Source organism: Pieris brassicae, chromosome 3 (assembly GCF_905147105.1).
Source record: "Pieris brassicae chromosome 3, ilPieBrab1.1, whole genome shotgun sequence".
Taxonomy (NCBI): domain Eukaryota; kingdom Metazoa; phylum Arthropoda; class Insecta; order Lepidoptera; family Pieridae; genus Pieris; species Pieris brassicae.
This window is the reverse complement of record NC_059667.1, coordinates 11324382-11338231: the sequence shown is the minus strand read 5'-3', so window position 1 is coordinate 11338231 and position 13850 is coordinate 11324382. Positions and strand designations below refer to the sequence as shown.

At 34.1% G+C, this 13850-nt stretch overlaps 1 protein-coding gene across 1 annotated transcript in view; it reads right to left on the bottom strand.

Annotated features, from left to right (window-relative positions):
* Positions 1–7737, bottom strand: part of LOC123706821 — a 139887-nt gene extending 132150 nt beyond the window's left edge. Inside the window, exon 1 of the mRNA XM_045656282.1 lies at positions 7579–7737. The gene's annotated coding sequence lies outside the window, so the exon portion shown is untranslated. The remainder of the gene's footprint in view (positions 1–7578) is intronic.
* Positions 7738–13850: the final 6113 nt, after the last annotated feature.

Genomic DNA, 13850 nt, shown 5'->3' with positions numbered 1-13850 from the left:
ATAAATACAGATTTGTCTGACCATCATTTTGCCAGCGTGTTTTGTGTTTTATGGGGGGATCTTTAACTTCACAACATCTAAAGAATATATTTACAATTTTATGTATAATATTAACGATTTTATAATACTTGATATAGTAAAAAAGTATGTATACCAGGATTCCTAGTGCATTTTATTCTTATTCAAATAATGAATCACATTTCGAATATAGGTCTTATAGGTTTATAATAAAGTCTTGCTTATTTGTCACGACTATCTTACGGTAATCCGCCTGGTATTCTGGACATAGTAAAATATAAGATTATCAAGATTATCTGGTCAGTAGCGTATTGAAGTTTTGCCAATTTCAAAACTATGATCCACTAATAGGAATTTCTCACAATTGGCAAAAATTCTTGGTTCAGGGCCTCACTGAATATCAAAGTTGTGATCACAAGGCTTGCCCGAGTGTCCACAGCGAGCGTACTTGGCCTCACCAAACTTTGCTAATAATTGTTTCTTTATTTCTTGCATGTAAAGGATAAAAATATCTTATTTATAAAAAATCAATATAAACATAAAAAGCAATGATTGGCATGGCAAAGCATTGGCAAATAAATAGGCTCTACTCCGACTCAATAATCCATAGAAAAACACGCATACATTTTTATGAGACTGATAAAACGGTAACGATGTTGTAATGAACGGTTATATGGTAGTAAAACTGTGTGACTCCACTATATATATACAATTTGATTCCCGTACAAAATGAAGGTATTTTTAACTAGTAAAATCATTTAAAGGAACTGTCCTCCATAAACTAGTTTTGAGCTCAGTCGAGACCGAAAATTATCTTTTAAAATTGAAGGTATGTAGTGACAATCATAATATTTGATACTAATTTCATAAAAAAAAATATAGAACAGGGGCAAACGGGCAGGAGGCTCACTGCCAGAGGGACGTCGAGGTGATACGGGTGGAATTTTGTATTCTGCCTTGACGTCCGATGAAACTCAGCTGCAGGTATTAATCCGAACAACTCCTCTGAACACTCTCGATTGTAAATGCTGTAGAAGATGCAGTGACCCCACATCTCTACGCAACGCCAAAGGATCGAACCGCTCTTCGTTGAATACGGACAAGTGGAAGGAGCTGGTACTGGGGAGCCCCCGCCCAGAGGTGAGCACAGTATTTCATGTCGGCCCCACATGTTTGCGCTTTATACAGTTCATCATAATAAAAAAATTATTCAAGATATTATAAACCTCATTGTATTATTTTATAAATTTGTGTACTTCTAAATTTAGCCATAACTTTAAAAGGACAAAAGTAAAATCATAAATATCTAATGTTTTTAGAACAAAGACGGCATTAAAATAGACTAACCTTTAAGCATTTCTTGCTTGTATTAGAACATCCATAGTTCTAGCAAACGATAAAACTTTACCTTAATTACAACGTAAGTTTAAGGACCAAGTTGAGACTAACTTGGAATAATCTAAATTTATTTACTACAACGGGTTACTTAGTAACGGAAACTTGCACATATGAACATGGATATCGAAGTAATATGACCGATACAATTAGAATTTATTTCGTAAACTTACAGCTTACGTCAATTACATAAAACAAAAACCAATTATACTAAAGATATAGCCAACGATTATATACATAATAGTATATACAAAAAGGTTCAAACATTAACGAAATTATTAAAAATTATTAAATACATTAAACTAAGTAATACCAAGTTAGGCCGAGTTGTGTAATGGTGTGAAACTGAGGGTATGCATGTGAGTGTGTCCTGGGTCCATAATTATTAGGCAAGCTTATAAGAGTTTCGTAAAGTATTTTAATACTGTTTACATTAAATTACCAGAGTAATTAATAATATAACGAGCATAATGTCTTTAGTGACCCATCGCTTTTATTGCGAACGTTTACGGAAATTTACGCAAATAGATATTTCAAATATCAGTCGTAGAAGAAGCCTTAAAAATTGTTAGGGCGTTTTTATATGATTTGACATATCTCGACTATATTGACATGCAGTCAATGCTATGCATTTTATTGTTATTTACACATATTTTAAAATTGGTCTTATTCGTTCAGTTTGGACGCTAATCGTGAAAGAGGAGCAAAAGCTACTGGTGTAACGCAAAATATTATGTAAAATCCTGGGGCCGACTAGAACGAGTCATGTGGAGACGAAAAAAATGGGGAAATAGAAGAATTGGTCCAGGCCAACATAATATGCCAATAATAAGGATCATCGACTTCGATGACTGGGGCACCTTGAGCGCATGGGCAAAGATTGGTCAGTGAAGTTTACCTGAGCTGACATAGCGGTCGGCCGCCAGTCATAGGTATAGCTGGCTCGACAGAGTGGAGGAAGACCTGCTGCTACTGAAAGCAAGCAATTGGCGGACGGTGGCACAAGTCAGAGAGAAAAATTCTCATTTCGGAGGCCTAAGCACTTTGGTCGCAGAGGCAGCGGTGTGAGTGTGCAACTCTTTTGTTGAATCAACGATCTATTTTATCAAATAAATCAATATTGTACTACAAATGTGCTTAGAATTTTCTTACTTCTATGGTTATGAAAGTACAGATCCGGATCTGAAAAATATCACAAGAAATCTTTCATAGCAAATAGCAATTTCACATATACGAATTGCATGTGTGTAGCATACCTTGCAGACAAAGACGATCGATTTAGCATCGATAGTAGTTTTATTGTTTTATTGTTGAGTGACAAGATATAATTAAAGTGCAACAAGGACACACTGACTGACACTCTATTTAGATTCGGCTATTTTAATACGATTTAAAATGGCGTTAAGTGATGTATTTAAACGCTATCGTTGGCCAGTTTCTTTGCTAACGCATGTGTTTTAATTTAAATATTTAAATTAATTAATGAGGTCCTTCCTTGAGTCTCGATTCACGGTAAAACAATAATTGCTTCGAAAGGCACAGACTATGGTGCATTTATGCGCTAAAGATAAACAATTGTACATAACAATAGTACCGACCTAGATTATTATTATTAATGGCCTTATAAAATAAAAATCAAAAACAAACCAGTGGCACTACAACCTTTTTAGACTTGGGCCTTAGATCTGTTTCATGATCATTTGTTAATCTGATCATGGTGATCAGCCTCCTGTGCCTTGTCAGGTGTGTGTCCACGCCGTCGATATTTTGTGTCTAAGGCAGGCCGGTTTTCTTACGATATTTTTCTTTACTGTTCGAGAAAATTTTAAAAGCGTATTTATACAGAAAGTCCATTGGTGCACAGCCGGGGATATAAATTTCAACCACAAGAATGTGAGTTGTTTCAGCGGCCTTTAGGCCAACACTGCTTACTACTACAGAAGAACAATAGTACCTAACGATCTTAATGTTCGAGTTCTACATCAAACGACCAACGTTACTAATACGAGTCGTAGACTGTATCACATAACACAGACTGTATAAATTAAATATTGTTCTGTCCAAGTCGTGGCATGATAAAGCTACTATTTACTTTTATTTTGACATGGACAAACTGAGTCTAAACCAAATACGAGGTAGTAAATTATGCTAGAGGCAAATAGCCGACAAGAACAATATTAACTTTGAAGCATTGTTTCATAATTACAACATTATAAATTAATTAATTTCTCTAAGACTTTATAAACACAACATGTAGGATAAATATATCATATAAAACAAATGACAAATTAACAAAAGCAGATATTTTAATTATAATTAATTATTAATTTATTGCTTTAATCCCAAAGACAACAGCACAAGTAATGTAAAATTAAAATGGTTAAACTCTTTTACTAAATTATTTATAACTCCGGAACATGAGGAGACTATTTAATAACTATAAAAAGTATTGGTTAATCCCTAGAGATATAACAATGTGGGAGACAAGTCTACATGCTTACATTTGCATTTAGTATATGTCTTATGTCTATATACGTAAGGTTTATGACTGCATATCTACTATTAAAATGGATAATTGAAGTCTAGAAGTTTTTATGAACGGGTCATTGACTTGCAATGAGATTTCTGAGGGTAATATTTTGTTTCTCATTTACTACATTTACCAGAGGTGGGGAGGATTTATAATATGCTAGATCGATAGATAGCTAAAGATCCGCGTTTTATTTATTCCTCTGTCTATTTTCTCTTATACCTACGATAGGTACTACAAAATGATGTACAAGTCCGAATAAGGTGTCTCTTAACAGCTATTTTGTATTTAAACCACAATCAACCAACAAATTCGACTTCTTAAAAGGCCGGTAACGCACTTGCGATCCCTCCGGCATTGAGTGTCCATATGCGGCGGTATCACTTAACATCAGGTGAGCCACCTGTCCGTTCTATAAAATAAAAAAAAAACAAAACGAGTAAATTAAATTCCCCTAACTTAAAACTTAGCATAACTTAGTTGAGGTTATACATATAATTCCTGTTTTTCATTTCAGACAGTATTTAAAACATGAGCTAAGCAATGTACATTTAAGAAATTCCAGTTATCTATCAACGAATTTCTATCAAATTGATCGGATGCTCGCATTCCTTACGCCAGTATAAATCATATGCATACCAATAGTGATAATATATAATAAATGTTTTTAAGAAAACAATAAATCTGAGTAGTTGTTTCGGGGTGTTCGTAGGCGACGGTGAAGATCAAAGACATAGTTTGAACTTCATTAAATAAATTGGATGCTTCTTTAAACAATTTATTATTGGGAAACCTTATTATTTATATTGTCACAGTGGATTGTGTCTATTTTTTATCAATATACGAGACCTATATAACTTATATATATATTTTTTTAATATTCTATGAATAAATAATATTTAATGTACTACACAACTACTACTAACGGATTTACCATTTTGACAGCAGCAATCCAAAAATCGGATTACTTACAAAGATAGCGTATAAAAGTTATATTGAAACGTGTAGTAGTACTTAAGTAAATCAACTACAAAGTCAACTATTAATTAATATTGAAAAACGTACTCTTAAGAAAATTAGATAAATATGTTTTATCGCCTTAATTTCTTTGCGCTAGAAATTACTAAATAAAAAATATTGTTGTATATATCTCCTGAATTATATATTGAAAGTAAAAAAATTACTGATACAGACACAAACAAAAGCTGTTCAAATAACGGAATCTTAAGAACAAAGATACCGAGTGTCTAATAAAGTTCAAATTAGTGAGTCATTGTATAATGAGGTGCTATTAAAAATCGACGATACTTCTCTAACTACTAAACAAGAAGTCAGTTAACTTTTCACTGAGTCTGAGTTAAACAAAACTTGTACAATCACGGTTAAAAGTACAAGGATTTTTTTTATATTAACCCGACTAAATAGGTTTGTACTTGGTTATGTACAGATTGTTACAATCGCATTAGGATTCTGAAGCTTTACAAATATCTTTTAGGAAAACCGATATAAAACTTCTACATATCGTCCGTCGTTCTATAACTCTGAACATTATTTCACGTAATCGTCAAAAAAATTCTTCTTTACCCTTAGTTTAAATTTATTCATATTTTACGCACTGAAAGCTATATTTTTTGTATTACTTTCAGGAATTCAGATACGACTATGAGGACATCTCGACTGCCCAAGCTAGACTACAACGGGACGAAACCGACGTAGCATGAATAACTCTAATAATGGTAGAGTAGAAAAAAGGAAGACTCTGTGACATAAATATTAAAAGACTATTTTAATTATATGTGTCATTTCAATTTATTGTAATTATGATTATATTGATAAAGACAGACTAAATCTTGTAGAATACACCTGTTCTCAATAATATATTTTTCCTAGAAAACATACAATATTTTCTAAAAGTCGTTGCGGTGGAATTTTACGTTTGTTTTAATAAATGTTTGTTTAAATTACTTAGTGAAAACAAATTTATGATAACGTTCAGACAAATTGCTTATTAGGTTTTGAATTTATTTTTTCGTAGATTTTTTATTTTTGAGAGTAACCCGTCGTGAAAATTTAATAAATTATAAGCATTTATCTGTGTTTTGTGCCAAGGCAGTTTTGCTTGATTCTAGCGTATTAAATATATTTCCAAGTATATATATTAAGTTATTTACTTGCCAATTTATTCATACCAAAATAGAATTTTGAGAAATATAAATTGTATGCTCAAAAGTACCTATTGGACACGTCTATCAAATTGCGTTTGAAAATTCACTAGACACTTGTGTGGCCGAGTGTGAAGAAAGTTTTCAAAGCTGTTGTTTACAAACCAAAACCGCTTAATAATAGCGGTAGCTTAGCACTCGACACTGTTTGCTTTTTACTCAGCTTAACCGCGTGGTTAATTTTAATTTTTAATCGATCATTTAGGAAGTGTTGATTCCATGCTATCAACTTGCTTTTGAAATATTATCGCAATCAAAAGCTTGATGCAGTTTTTAGCAATTCATACTTGTACAAGGAACTCTTAATTTTTATGAAAGTAGGCTTTTACGTAATAAATAGTTTACCTTAAACTACCGTAATCTAACTTCTTAAATAATAAAAAAATGCAATAATCACTTTTTCCTCCTAGGTTTCTCTATTTGCAGTGAATTCAGACAGGAGAAGTTTTGATAAAGTTAATACTTTCATTACGGTGATTTAACAAGCATTGAACTAAAGTAATATATAAAACGTATATATATTATATATAAAAGGTAAAGTTACCAAAAATAACGTACACTCAGCGTTCACAATTCCAACAATGGTAAATTACGCCTCGTTATCCGAATTATTCTATATTCCTATCATTAGAGCTTAAACACGGCCGTTAAGTGTTTTACACATCTAGATTAAACTGCAAAGCCTAATATTAACAGAGATTTATGGCATTTTACGGAAATAAACATTTCAAGTTTATTATACAGGCCATTTTGGGAGCTTAAATGACATTTATCGCTTTGAGTGGTAAAGCAATGCTTAAAACGATTATATACTCACTAAATAATGTTATAAGCTACAAATATTAGCATACATGTGATAAATACTACTGTCAAATAGTAGAAACTATCAAAAGAGTTTTTATTGTGTGAACCGTTTCCACGATTTAGTGGTGCGTTTGTAATTTTTCATGTGTTAAACTTTAAGTTCCTAGGTTTGATTGCAGAAAATGTTATTGCTCTCTGCGTAGATGGCGCTGATATGGTTGCAGAATGTAACCTTACATAAATTCTTAGTCTACAAAGATTTCTTAGTTTACTTTATGTTAAGTTATTAAACACTTCATGAGACGACAAACCTTTGTGCCCAAGCTAACTTCATAATAAAGTATCTGGCTCTGTATTACTTGACTGTAATTTAAATTGAAATAATTATTAACTAACATAGTAAGCAGTTAATAAAATAGGATTAACAGATAATCCGTTAACATAATGCCCTCTTCCGATTAGAATGGACCAATAAATATGGTTGATCTCTTGTGAATGCGACCACATACGGACGCTTTATACTTACGGTGCCACACGGAACCATGATGAACATATATTAAAAACCTTTCTTATAAATAAAAAATAACTCTCAGAATTTCATTCGCCTACCTGTATAGAAATGGATCTGCTAAACTTCATGACAATAAAACGCAATAACTACACTAATAAGCACACCTTTAGCAACTAAGTATAAAATTTCACTACACTGCACAGCATTGCACTATACAAAATTCGGAATTTTGCGCTAGCCGGGAAAAGATGGACAGCGAGTGCGCGCGCTGCGGACAAACTTCAAACTGAGCTACTGACGCGAGACGCCAATAAAACGCATGTATCTTTTTTTTGAAACTAAAAGAAAAATCGGCGAAGTGAGATTGACGATACCTTTATGTTCCACGATCATTTCACGCATCGGACCACCGCGCGTCATAATTTGAACGCGTCATTTTTGACAGCCTAAGCGGATCGGGCGCGAAATTAGCGGAATCCTAAAGACTACTTTAGAATTAAAATTGACAGCGGTCCGCTTCGAATGAATTCGTGTTTTGATATCTTAATTTCGTGTGTATTTTAATCCTTGGTTTTGGTGCTAATTATGGTACAGTATCACAGGAGGTCTCATACACACGAAATGTTTACTCATACAATGTTATACATATTTAAAAACCTATCATTAAACATGACCTTTAAAATGTATAAAAAAAAATTAACTAGCCAATAAGCTTTCAGTGTTAGTGCTAGTTAATTTTGTAAGATAATAAAGGAATAAATGTCTGGTTTTTAATGGCGATTGGATATTATCGAATGCTACCCATAGGTAATATAAAATTATACTAGTCGTAATCAACCGTAATTTTTTGAAACCCTTTACAACTATGTAATTAAAGATATTTCACGCTCGTTCACAGACAATTAAAAGTATAATTTACCTTCAACCACGATCATAGAGACAGTTAATGAAGAATAACGATGTTTATGTAATATTTACCACTTAATATGCAAGAAACTGGATGTTAGGGAAACTATAAAATGCGTGGTGGTAACATACCGTTTCCGTGTCTCAGCAGACAAATATACCTAACATTTCCAGCGAGATTATATGCCATGTACGATTTAGATCCTGAAATCCTAGCCTTGACTTTTTTACAATTCCCATTTTATTGGTCAAAGGGTCCATATTTATCATTTATAATTTCAATTATTTAGTACTGTACCACAAAGAACGGTCGGTGGCTGTCGATACACAATCTTATACTAGAATAATAATGCCAGAGGACATACCTCGTTACAATGTATCCTTACCAAGAAGAACGGCACATAATTGTCAATCGTTAGGATTTGAAGAAATTGTATTAATTTGGGAACTAAGAGAGGTAAAACTGATACTGATCCCTTGCCTCACAATAGTTCACAAAAACGCAAAATACACTCACTATAAAGTTATAAATTGAGGACGGAATTATTAACAAATATAATTAACAAAAAAGTATAAACCAAAATAATCATTCGTTTAACATAACCCAAGGAAAACTAAGCAGTGATGAACCAAAAAACACGAAAAACCATTTTGGATCACACTCATCAAATTTTATTAAATTAAAAATATGTATTTCGAACAGTCCGGCGCAACATGACCGAGTCCAAAACCGGAGGCAGGGACCAAATTTATGCCACTGGAAGACTTCACAAGACCTTTTTAAAACCGATTCCCCAACGCGGACGCACAACGGACCAACTATGAGTCTTGTGGAAAATGAGTCTAGCAACCAATACCCAACGCGGACCTCGGTGACTCGCAGGGTACCATCCGAGTCCGGGAATAGTTTGATAATGCGCCCACGTCTCCAAGTCAACGGCGGCATATTTGGTTCTTTGATTAGGATCTTAGGCGGATCCGTTTTATCTATCAAACAAGCACGCTGCTGCAATCAATGGAGATATTCTAAATTAAAACGTTTCCAGAAACTCTGAGATAGTTGTTGTAGCAGTTTGAAACGTGAGATCCGATTTATTGATGTATTCGACTTAGGGTCCTTCAAGAAAAGAGCGTACCAATTCTTGAAAGGCCGGCAACGCACTTGCGAGCCTTCTGGCAATGTGGGTGTCCATGGGCGGCGGTATCGCTTCACATCAGGTGAGCCTCCTGCCCGTTTGCCTGCTATTACATAAAAAAAAATCCACAAATGGATATTCAGCTTAACACATTAAGAAGACCCCCAATCAAGAAATGTCCAGGAGTTATAACTTCTAGGTCATTTTTGTACGAAGACATAGGGCAAAATGGTCGTGAGATAAGTTCAGCTTCAAAGGTTCAAAGGTAAGACCTGATTCTGATTTGTTTTGGCCACCTTAACTCCTCCAACATTCCACCCCAAGATGCATAACCTGCTAGACTGAATTGCCGACGAGAAAGTGAATAGACATTTGGTTTTCAGTCAAAAACTTATTAACTACCCCAATTTGTCCCGCAGTCGGACCAAATTAAACTTGGTAACTCTTGACGACTGATAAAATGAGACAAACAAGCGATAAAAGCTTCAGTACTGAGTGATAACATCACCCCCAGGTGTACCTTTTGTAACTTGGCAGACAAAAACACAGAGGTTTTACGGTCTTGGCATTTCTTATTGATGAAACCTTGGAAAATGGCCCAGCAAAATCGGTGCCTACACCTGAGAAGGGTCTAGCAGCGCTAATCCGATCTGGATGCAAATCAACCATTTGAGGTTGAGTCCAAGATGCTTTAAGTCGATAACAAGGAATACACTTCAAAATAACATTTCGAATAGCCCTCCTGGCTCACAAAATCCAATATTGTTGGTGAATAATAGCCAAAATTGCATTCAAACCTTTCTGCATTTAAATCTCCCAAAGGAGTTCGATAAGGATGGCGAAGCGTATGTTTATAATGGTAAGGTAATTCTCAGTGGCGTAATCTTCCACATACGCGTAACAAACCCTTATCATCTATAAACATATTCAGCCGAGCAACAGATTCTTTTAGTTTACCTTCTCCTTTTAGAGTAACAAAGACTGTTTCAAAATGCTTGGCTTGGATATACGAACCCAGAACAATAAGGATTCATTCCTTTCATCTCCTTCCAATAAACCCCCTAATCCAGGCAGTCACTCCGATCAATTTGTCTAATGAACTAAACCTTGTGAGTAACAGGTCTAAGTTTCCTACCGATTCCTGAGCGACAAGAGTCTATGACAGAGCAACAAGATACATACCACAACACATCCCATCGCAACGGAACATCTAAGCAACTACACTCACGACAAAATCAAGTAAATAAATATTTATTTAATATTTAACTATGTCGCTTGTTAAGTGTATTTACAAATTACGGTAGTAACATTGGAATAAAAGATTGCAATAAATATGGTAATTCACCAATAAATTTAAAAGTGTATTCGACTTTATAGTTTTGATAATTTGATTGCTAACGCAGGCTTACATAACGACTGTTCCGATTGAAATATTGAGTTCTTTCTATATTGTATAATTCTGAGTTTAAAAAGAAATTGGGAAGCCCTACGAAGTAACGGTTCTGTCTTTGGATGAAATGCTATTCTGGTTATATTTATGTTATAAGATAATTATTTATCCAATTATTGGAAATCGTTATTGCTTTTACAGAATAAACCTGCCTTAAGACAAAATAGCGAAAGTAGTTTTTAATGTTATTATACTATTTAAAAATGGTTCATATATCCAGATCAGTGTTGGCCTAGTGACTACAACGTGCGGCTCACATTCCTGATGTCGTTCTTTCTATGTGCGCATTTAACATTAGCTCGAACGGTGAAAGAAAACATCGTTAGGAACCCGCTTGCCTTAGACCCAAAAAGTCAACGACGTGTGCCAGGCACATGAGGCTGATAACCTAATTGCCCATTAGATTGATAAATGATCATGAAACTGATACAGAAATCTGAAGCCCAGAGCTAAAAGGTTTTAACGCTACTGATTAATTTTATTTTTTCAAAAATCTAGACAACTAGGAGACCAGGTTTTTGAGTAACAAAAATTAAGAAAGTATTGCCTAATAAACCTGTACCTGTGAAATGATAATACAGTGCAAATCGGTACGTTTGACACAACTTCATCATTTTCGTAATTCCACTCGCATTTTTGTAGAACACACAAAACTAAACTCTTTACTTTTCGTTCGTACAAAACTGAACTTTAAAATTAAGAAATAAATTCTAAATTCAACTGCATTATCAAACAATTTCGATACAAGACAAAAGCACGGAGACACCTAAGGGCAAAATCTCGCTTCTGACACGTTATTATTTGTTACAAAATAAGAAACATTTTATGTAAAACAAATTCAACTTTATAGTAGTTTAAATAAGGTTAAATCTAGCTTAAAATTGCTTAAGACGAAGGAAAAGATTTATATTGTGAAATTGCAGTTAAAAGTTTTAAATCATGTTTTTGAGTTTACTTTTCGGCGATTTCGATGAAATCGAGTTTAGCAATTTTAGTTTTAATAACGAATAGCAAATTTACACCAGCCAAAACCCAAACTACACAGACATATTTATTGAGTTTTTAATAATTTGCAGTTGTTGTGGCTTAAAATAAACCCTTTTTTATTAAAAGAAGCTTATCAGAGCAGCTCACGGCGATGCTAGAACTATTTGTGGGTATGGATATCAGGTTTCTACATCTTCCACTTATCCTTTAACTCTTTGGGCCAACCAAGACATTCCTCGCAAATGTTTCTATTACCGAAGGCGGGATTTAATGTGCACATAGAAAGAAAAATACATTCGTCCAATTCGGGGTTGAAATGCCCTATCTAGGGTTTGATAACGCTGATAGTTAAGGCAAAGACACTCTTCTTGTTTTATGATATAATACTTTTTTATTAATTGTAATGCTTTACTATTTGGAAGGAGAAGTTTTATAAAGTCAAAAAACCAATTGAGCATTGTAAAAAACAAGTTTTTATCAATACCGAAAATCCGTCCATTCACTTAGCATGTGTTTCAATGTCAAGTTTAAAATTAAAACTTTGCTGGAATTAGTTGTTAATTGACTGAAAGCAATGGTAATCTTAATTGAAACGGCTTCATAAGCTAAGCTCACACGTGACAAATCCTTTTCTTAATAAAATGGATGCGTTCCGTATAAACATGGAGGGGGACGCAAGAATAAACGAGGCTTTTGATTCGTCAAACGGACCATCGTCTACTTGACATAACGTATCGTCTCAATTGTATTGGCTTAGAAATGATGTTGGCTAATCACGATCGACCGGAGCCCACACTCATTTCGTCTTTTGGTATACATTCTTAGGGTAAGGTTCAGCAACGAGATTGGGCGTCGTCTGACTTCCATACGTCAAAAATGTATTGGTATGTATGGTAGTTAGTTCGTTTCTAACTAAACTAAAACGAAAGTATCGCGCTTACTATGTTTTCTGAATCTCACCCTGAGTCCTCTGTACGGTATGTGTTACCATGGTTACCATTGTAGCAAACTACCAATTATTTTTCTCTAAAGAAGAAAAACCATCAAATTGTGCAATGGATTATGATAAAACGCATCTCCTTCAATTCTAATACCTACCGTATACCTTCATACCTAATCTTGATACATTTAGATATGTAAATGGACGACTCTGAGTCCCGCTTTTCGCAGGGAGCAAATGTTTTATTTACAAGATTTAACAATTAATCATTTCTTATTTGTAAATCGAAATATTATAATTTGGGCTATTGAAATAAAAGCACAAAAATTCCACCAACCGTCACTTACGTGTTGTGGACGCGGGCTTAGAAAGTTTTCAAGCACTTGATAATTTTTATTCTAAAACATTGAAGCAACCGTTCAAGTGCCATACTTATAAATGTAATAAATTATTATCGCCGTTGGCAAGGCCGTACTAAATTACTAGCTCAAAAAATAGACTAACATTTTGAATATTTACCGTACATGAGGTCATAATGCCATTTTTTTTTAATAAAAGCGTTCAAATATCTCTATTTAAAAAGATTGTAAACCAAGGCTATTTTCTTTGGCTTTAAACACCAGAGAGAAATAGAGATCAGGATATGTATAAGAAAACATCAACCTACAGAGGGCCGGACCTCTGTCTAATCTAACATTACTGTTGTCTGAATCTGTACGTAAGGTTGTCTAATGTAAATAATGTATGACTGCAATTTGGTGGAAACAAGGTGCTCTTTTTTCATAAAAAAATTGGTCTATAGGCCAAAGGCATAAAATACTCAATAATCAGACATGAATTGTCCGATACAGCCCTGCAAAACATTCATCGGTTCACCGGAAGACCACGACATATTAATTACGGTCCTATGGTCCTGTCCTATCTACTGTTTTTTTTAATGTTTTACTGATA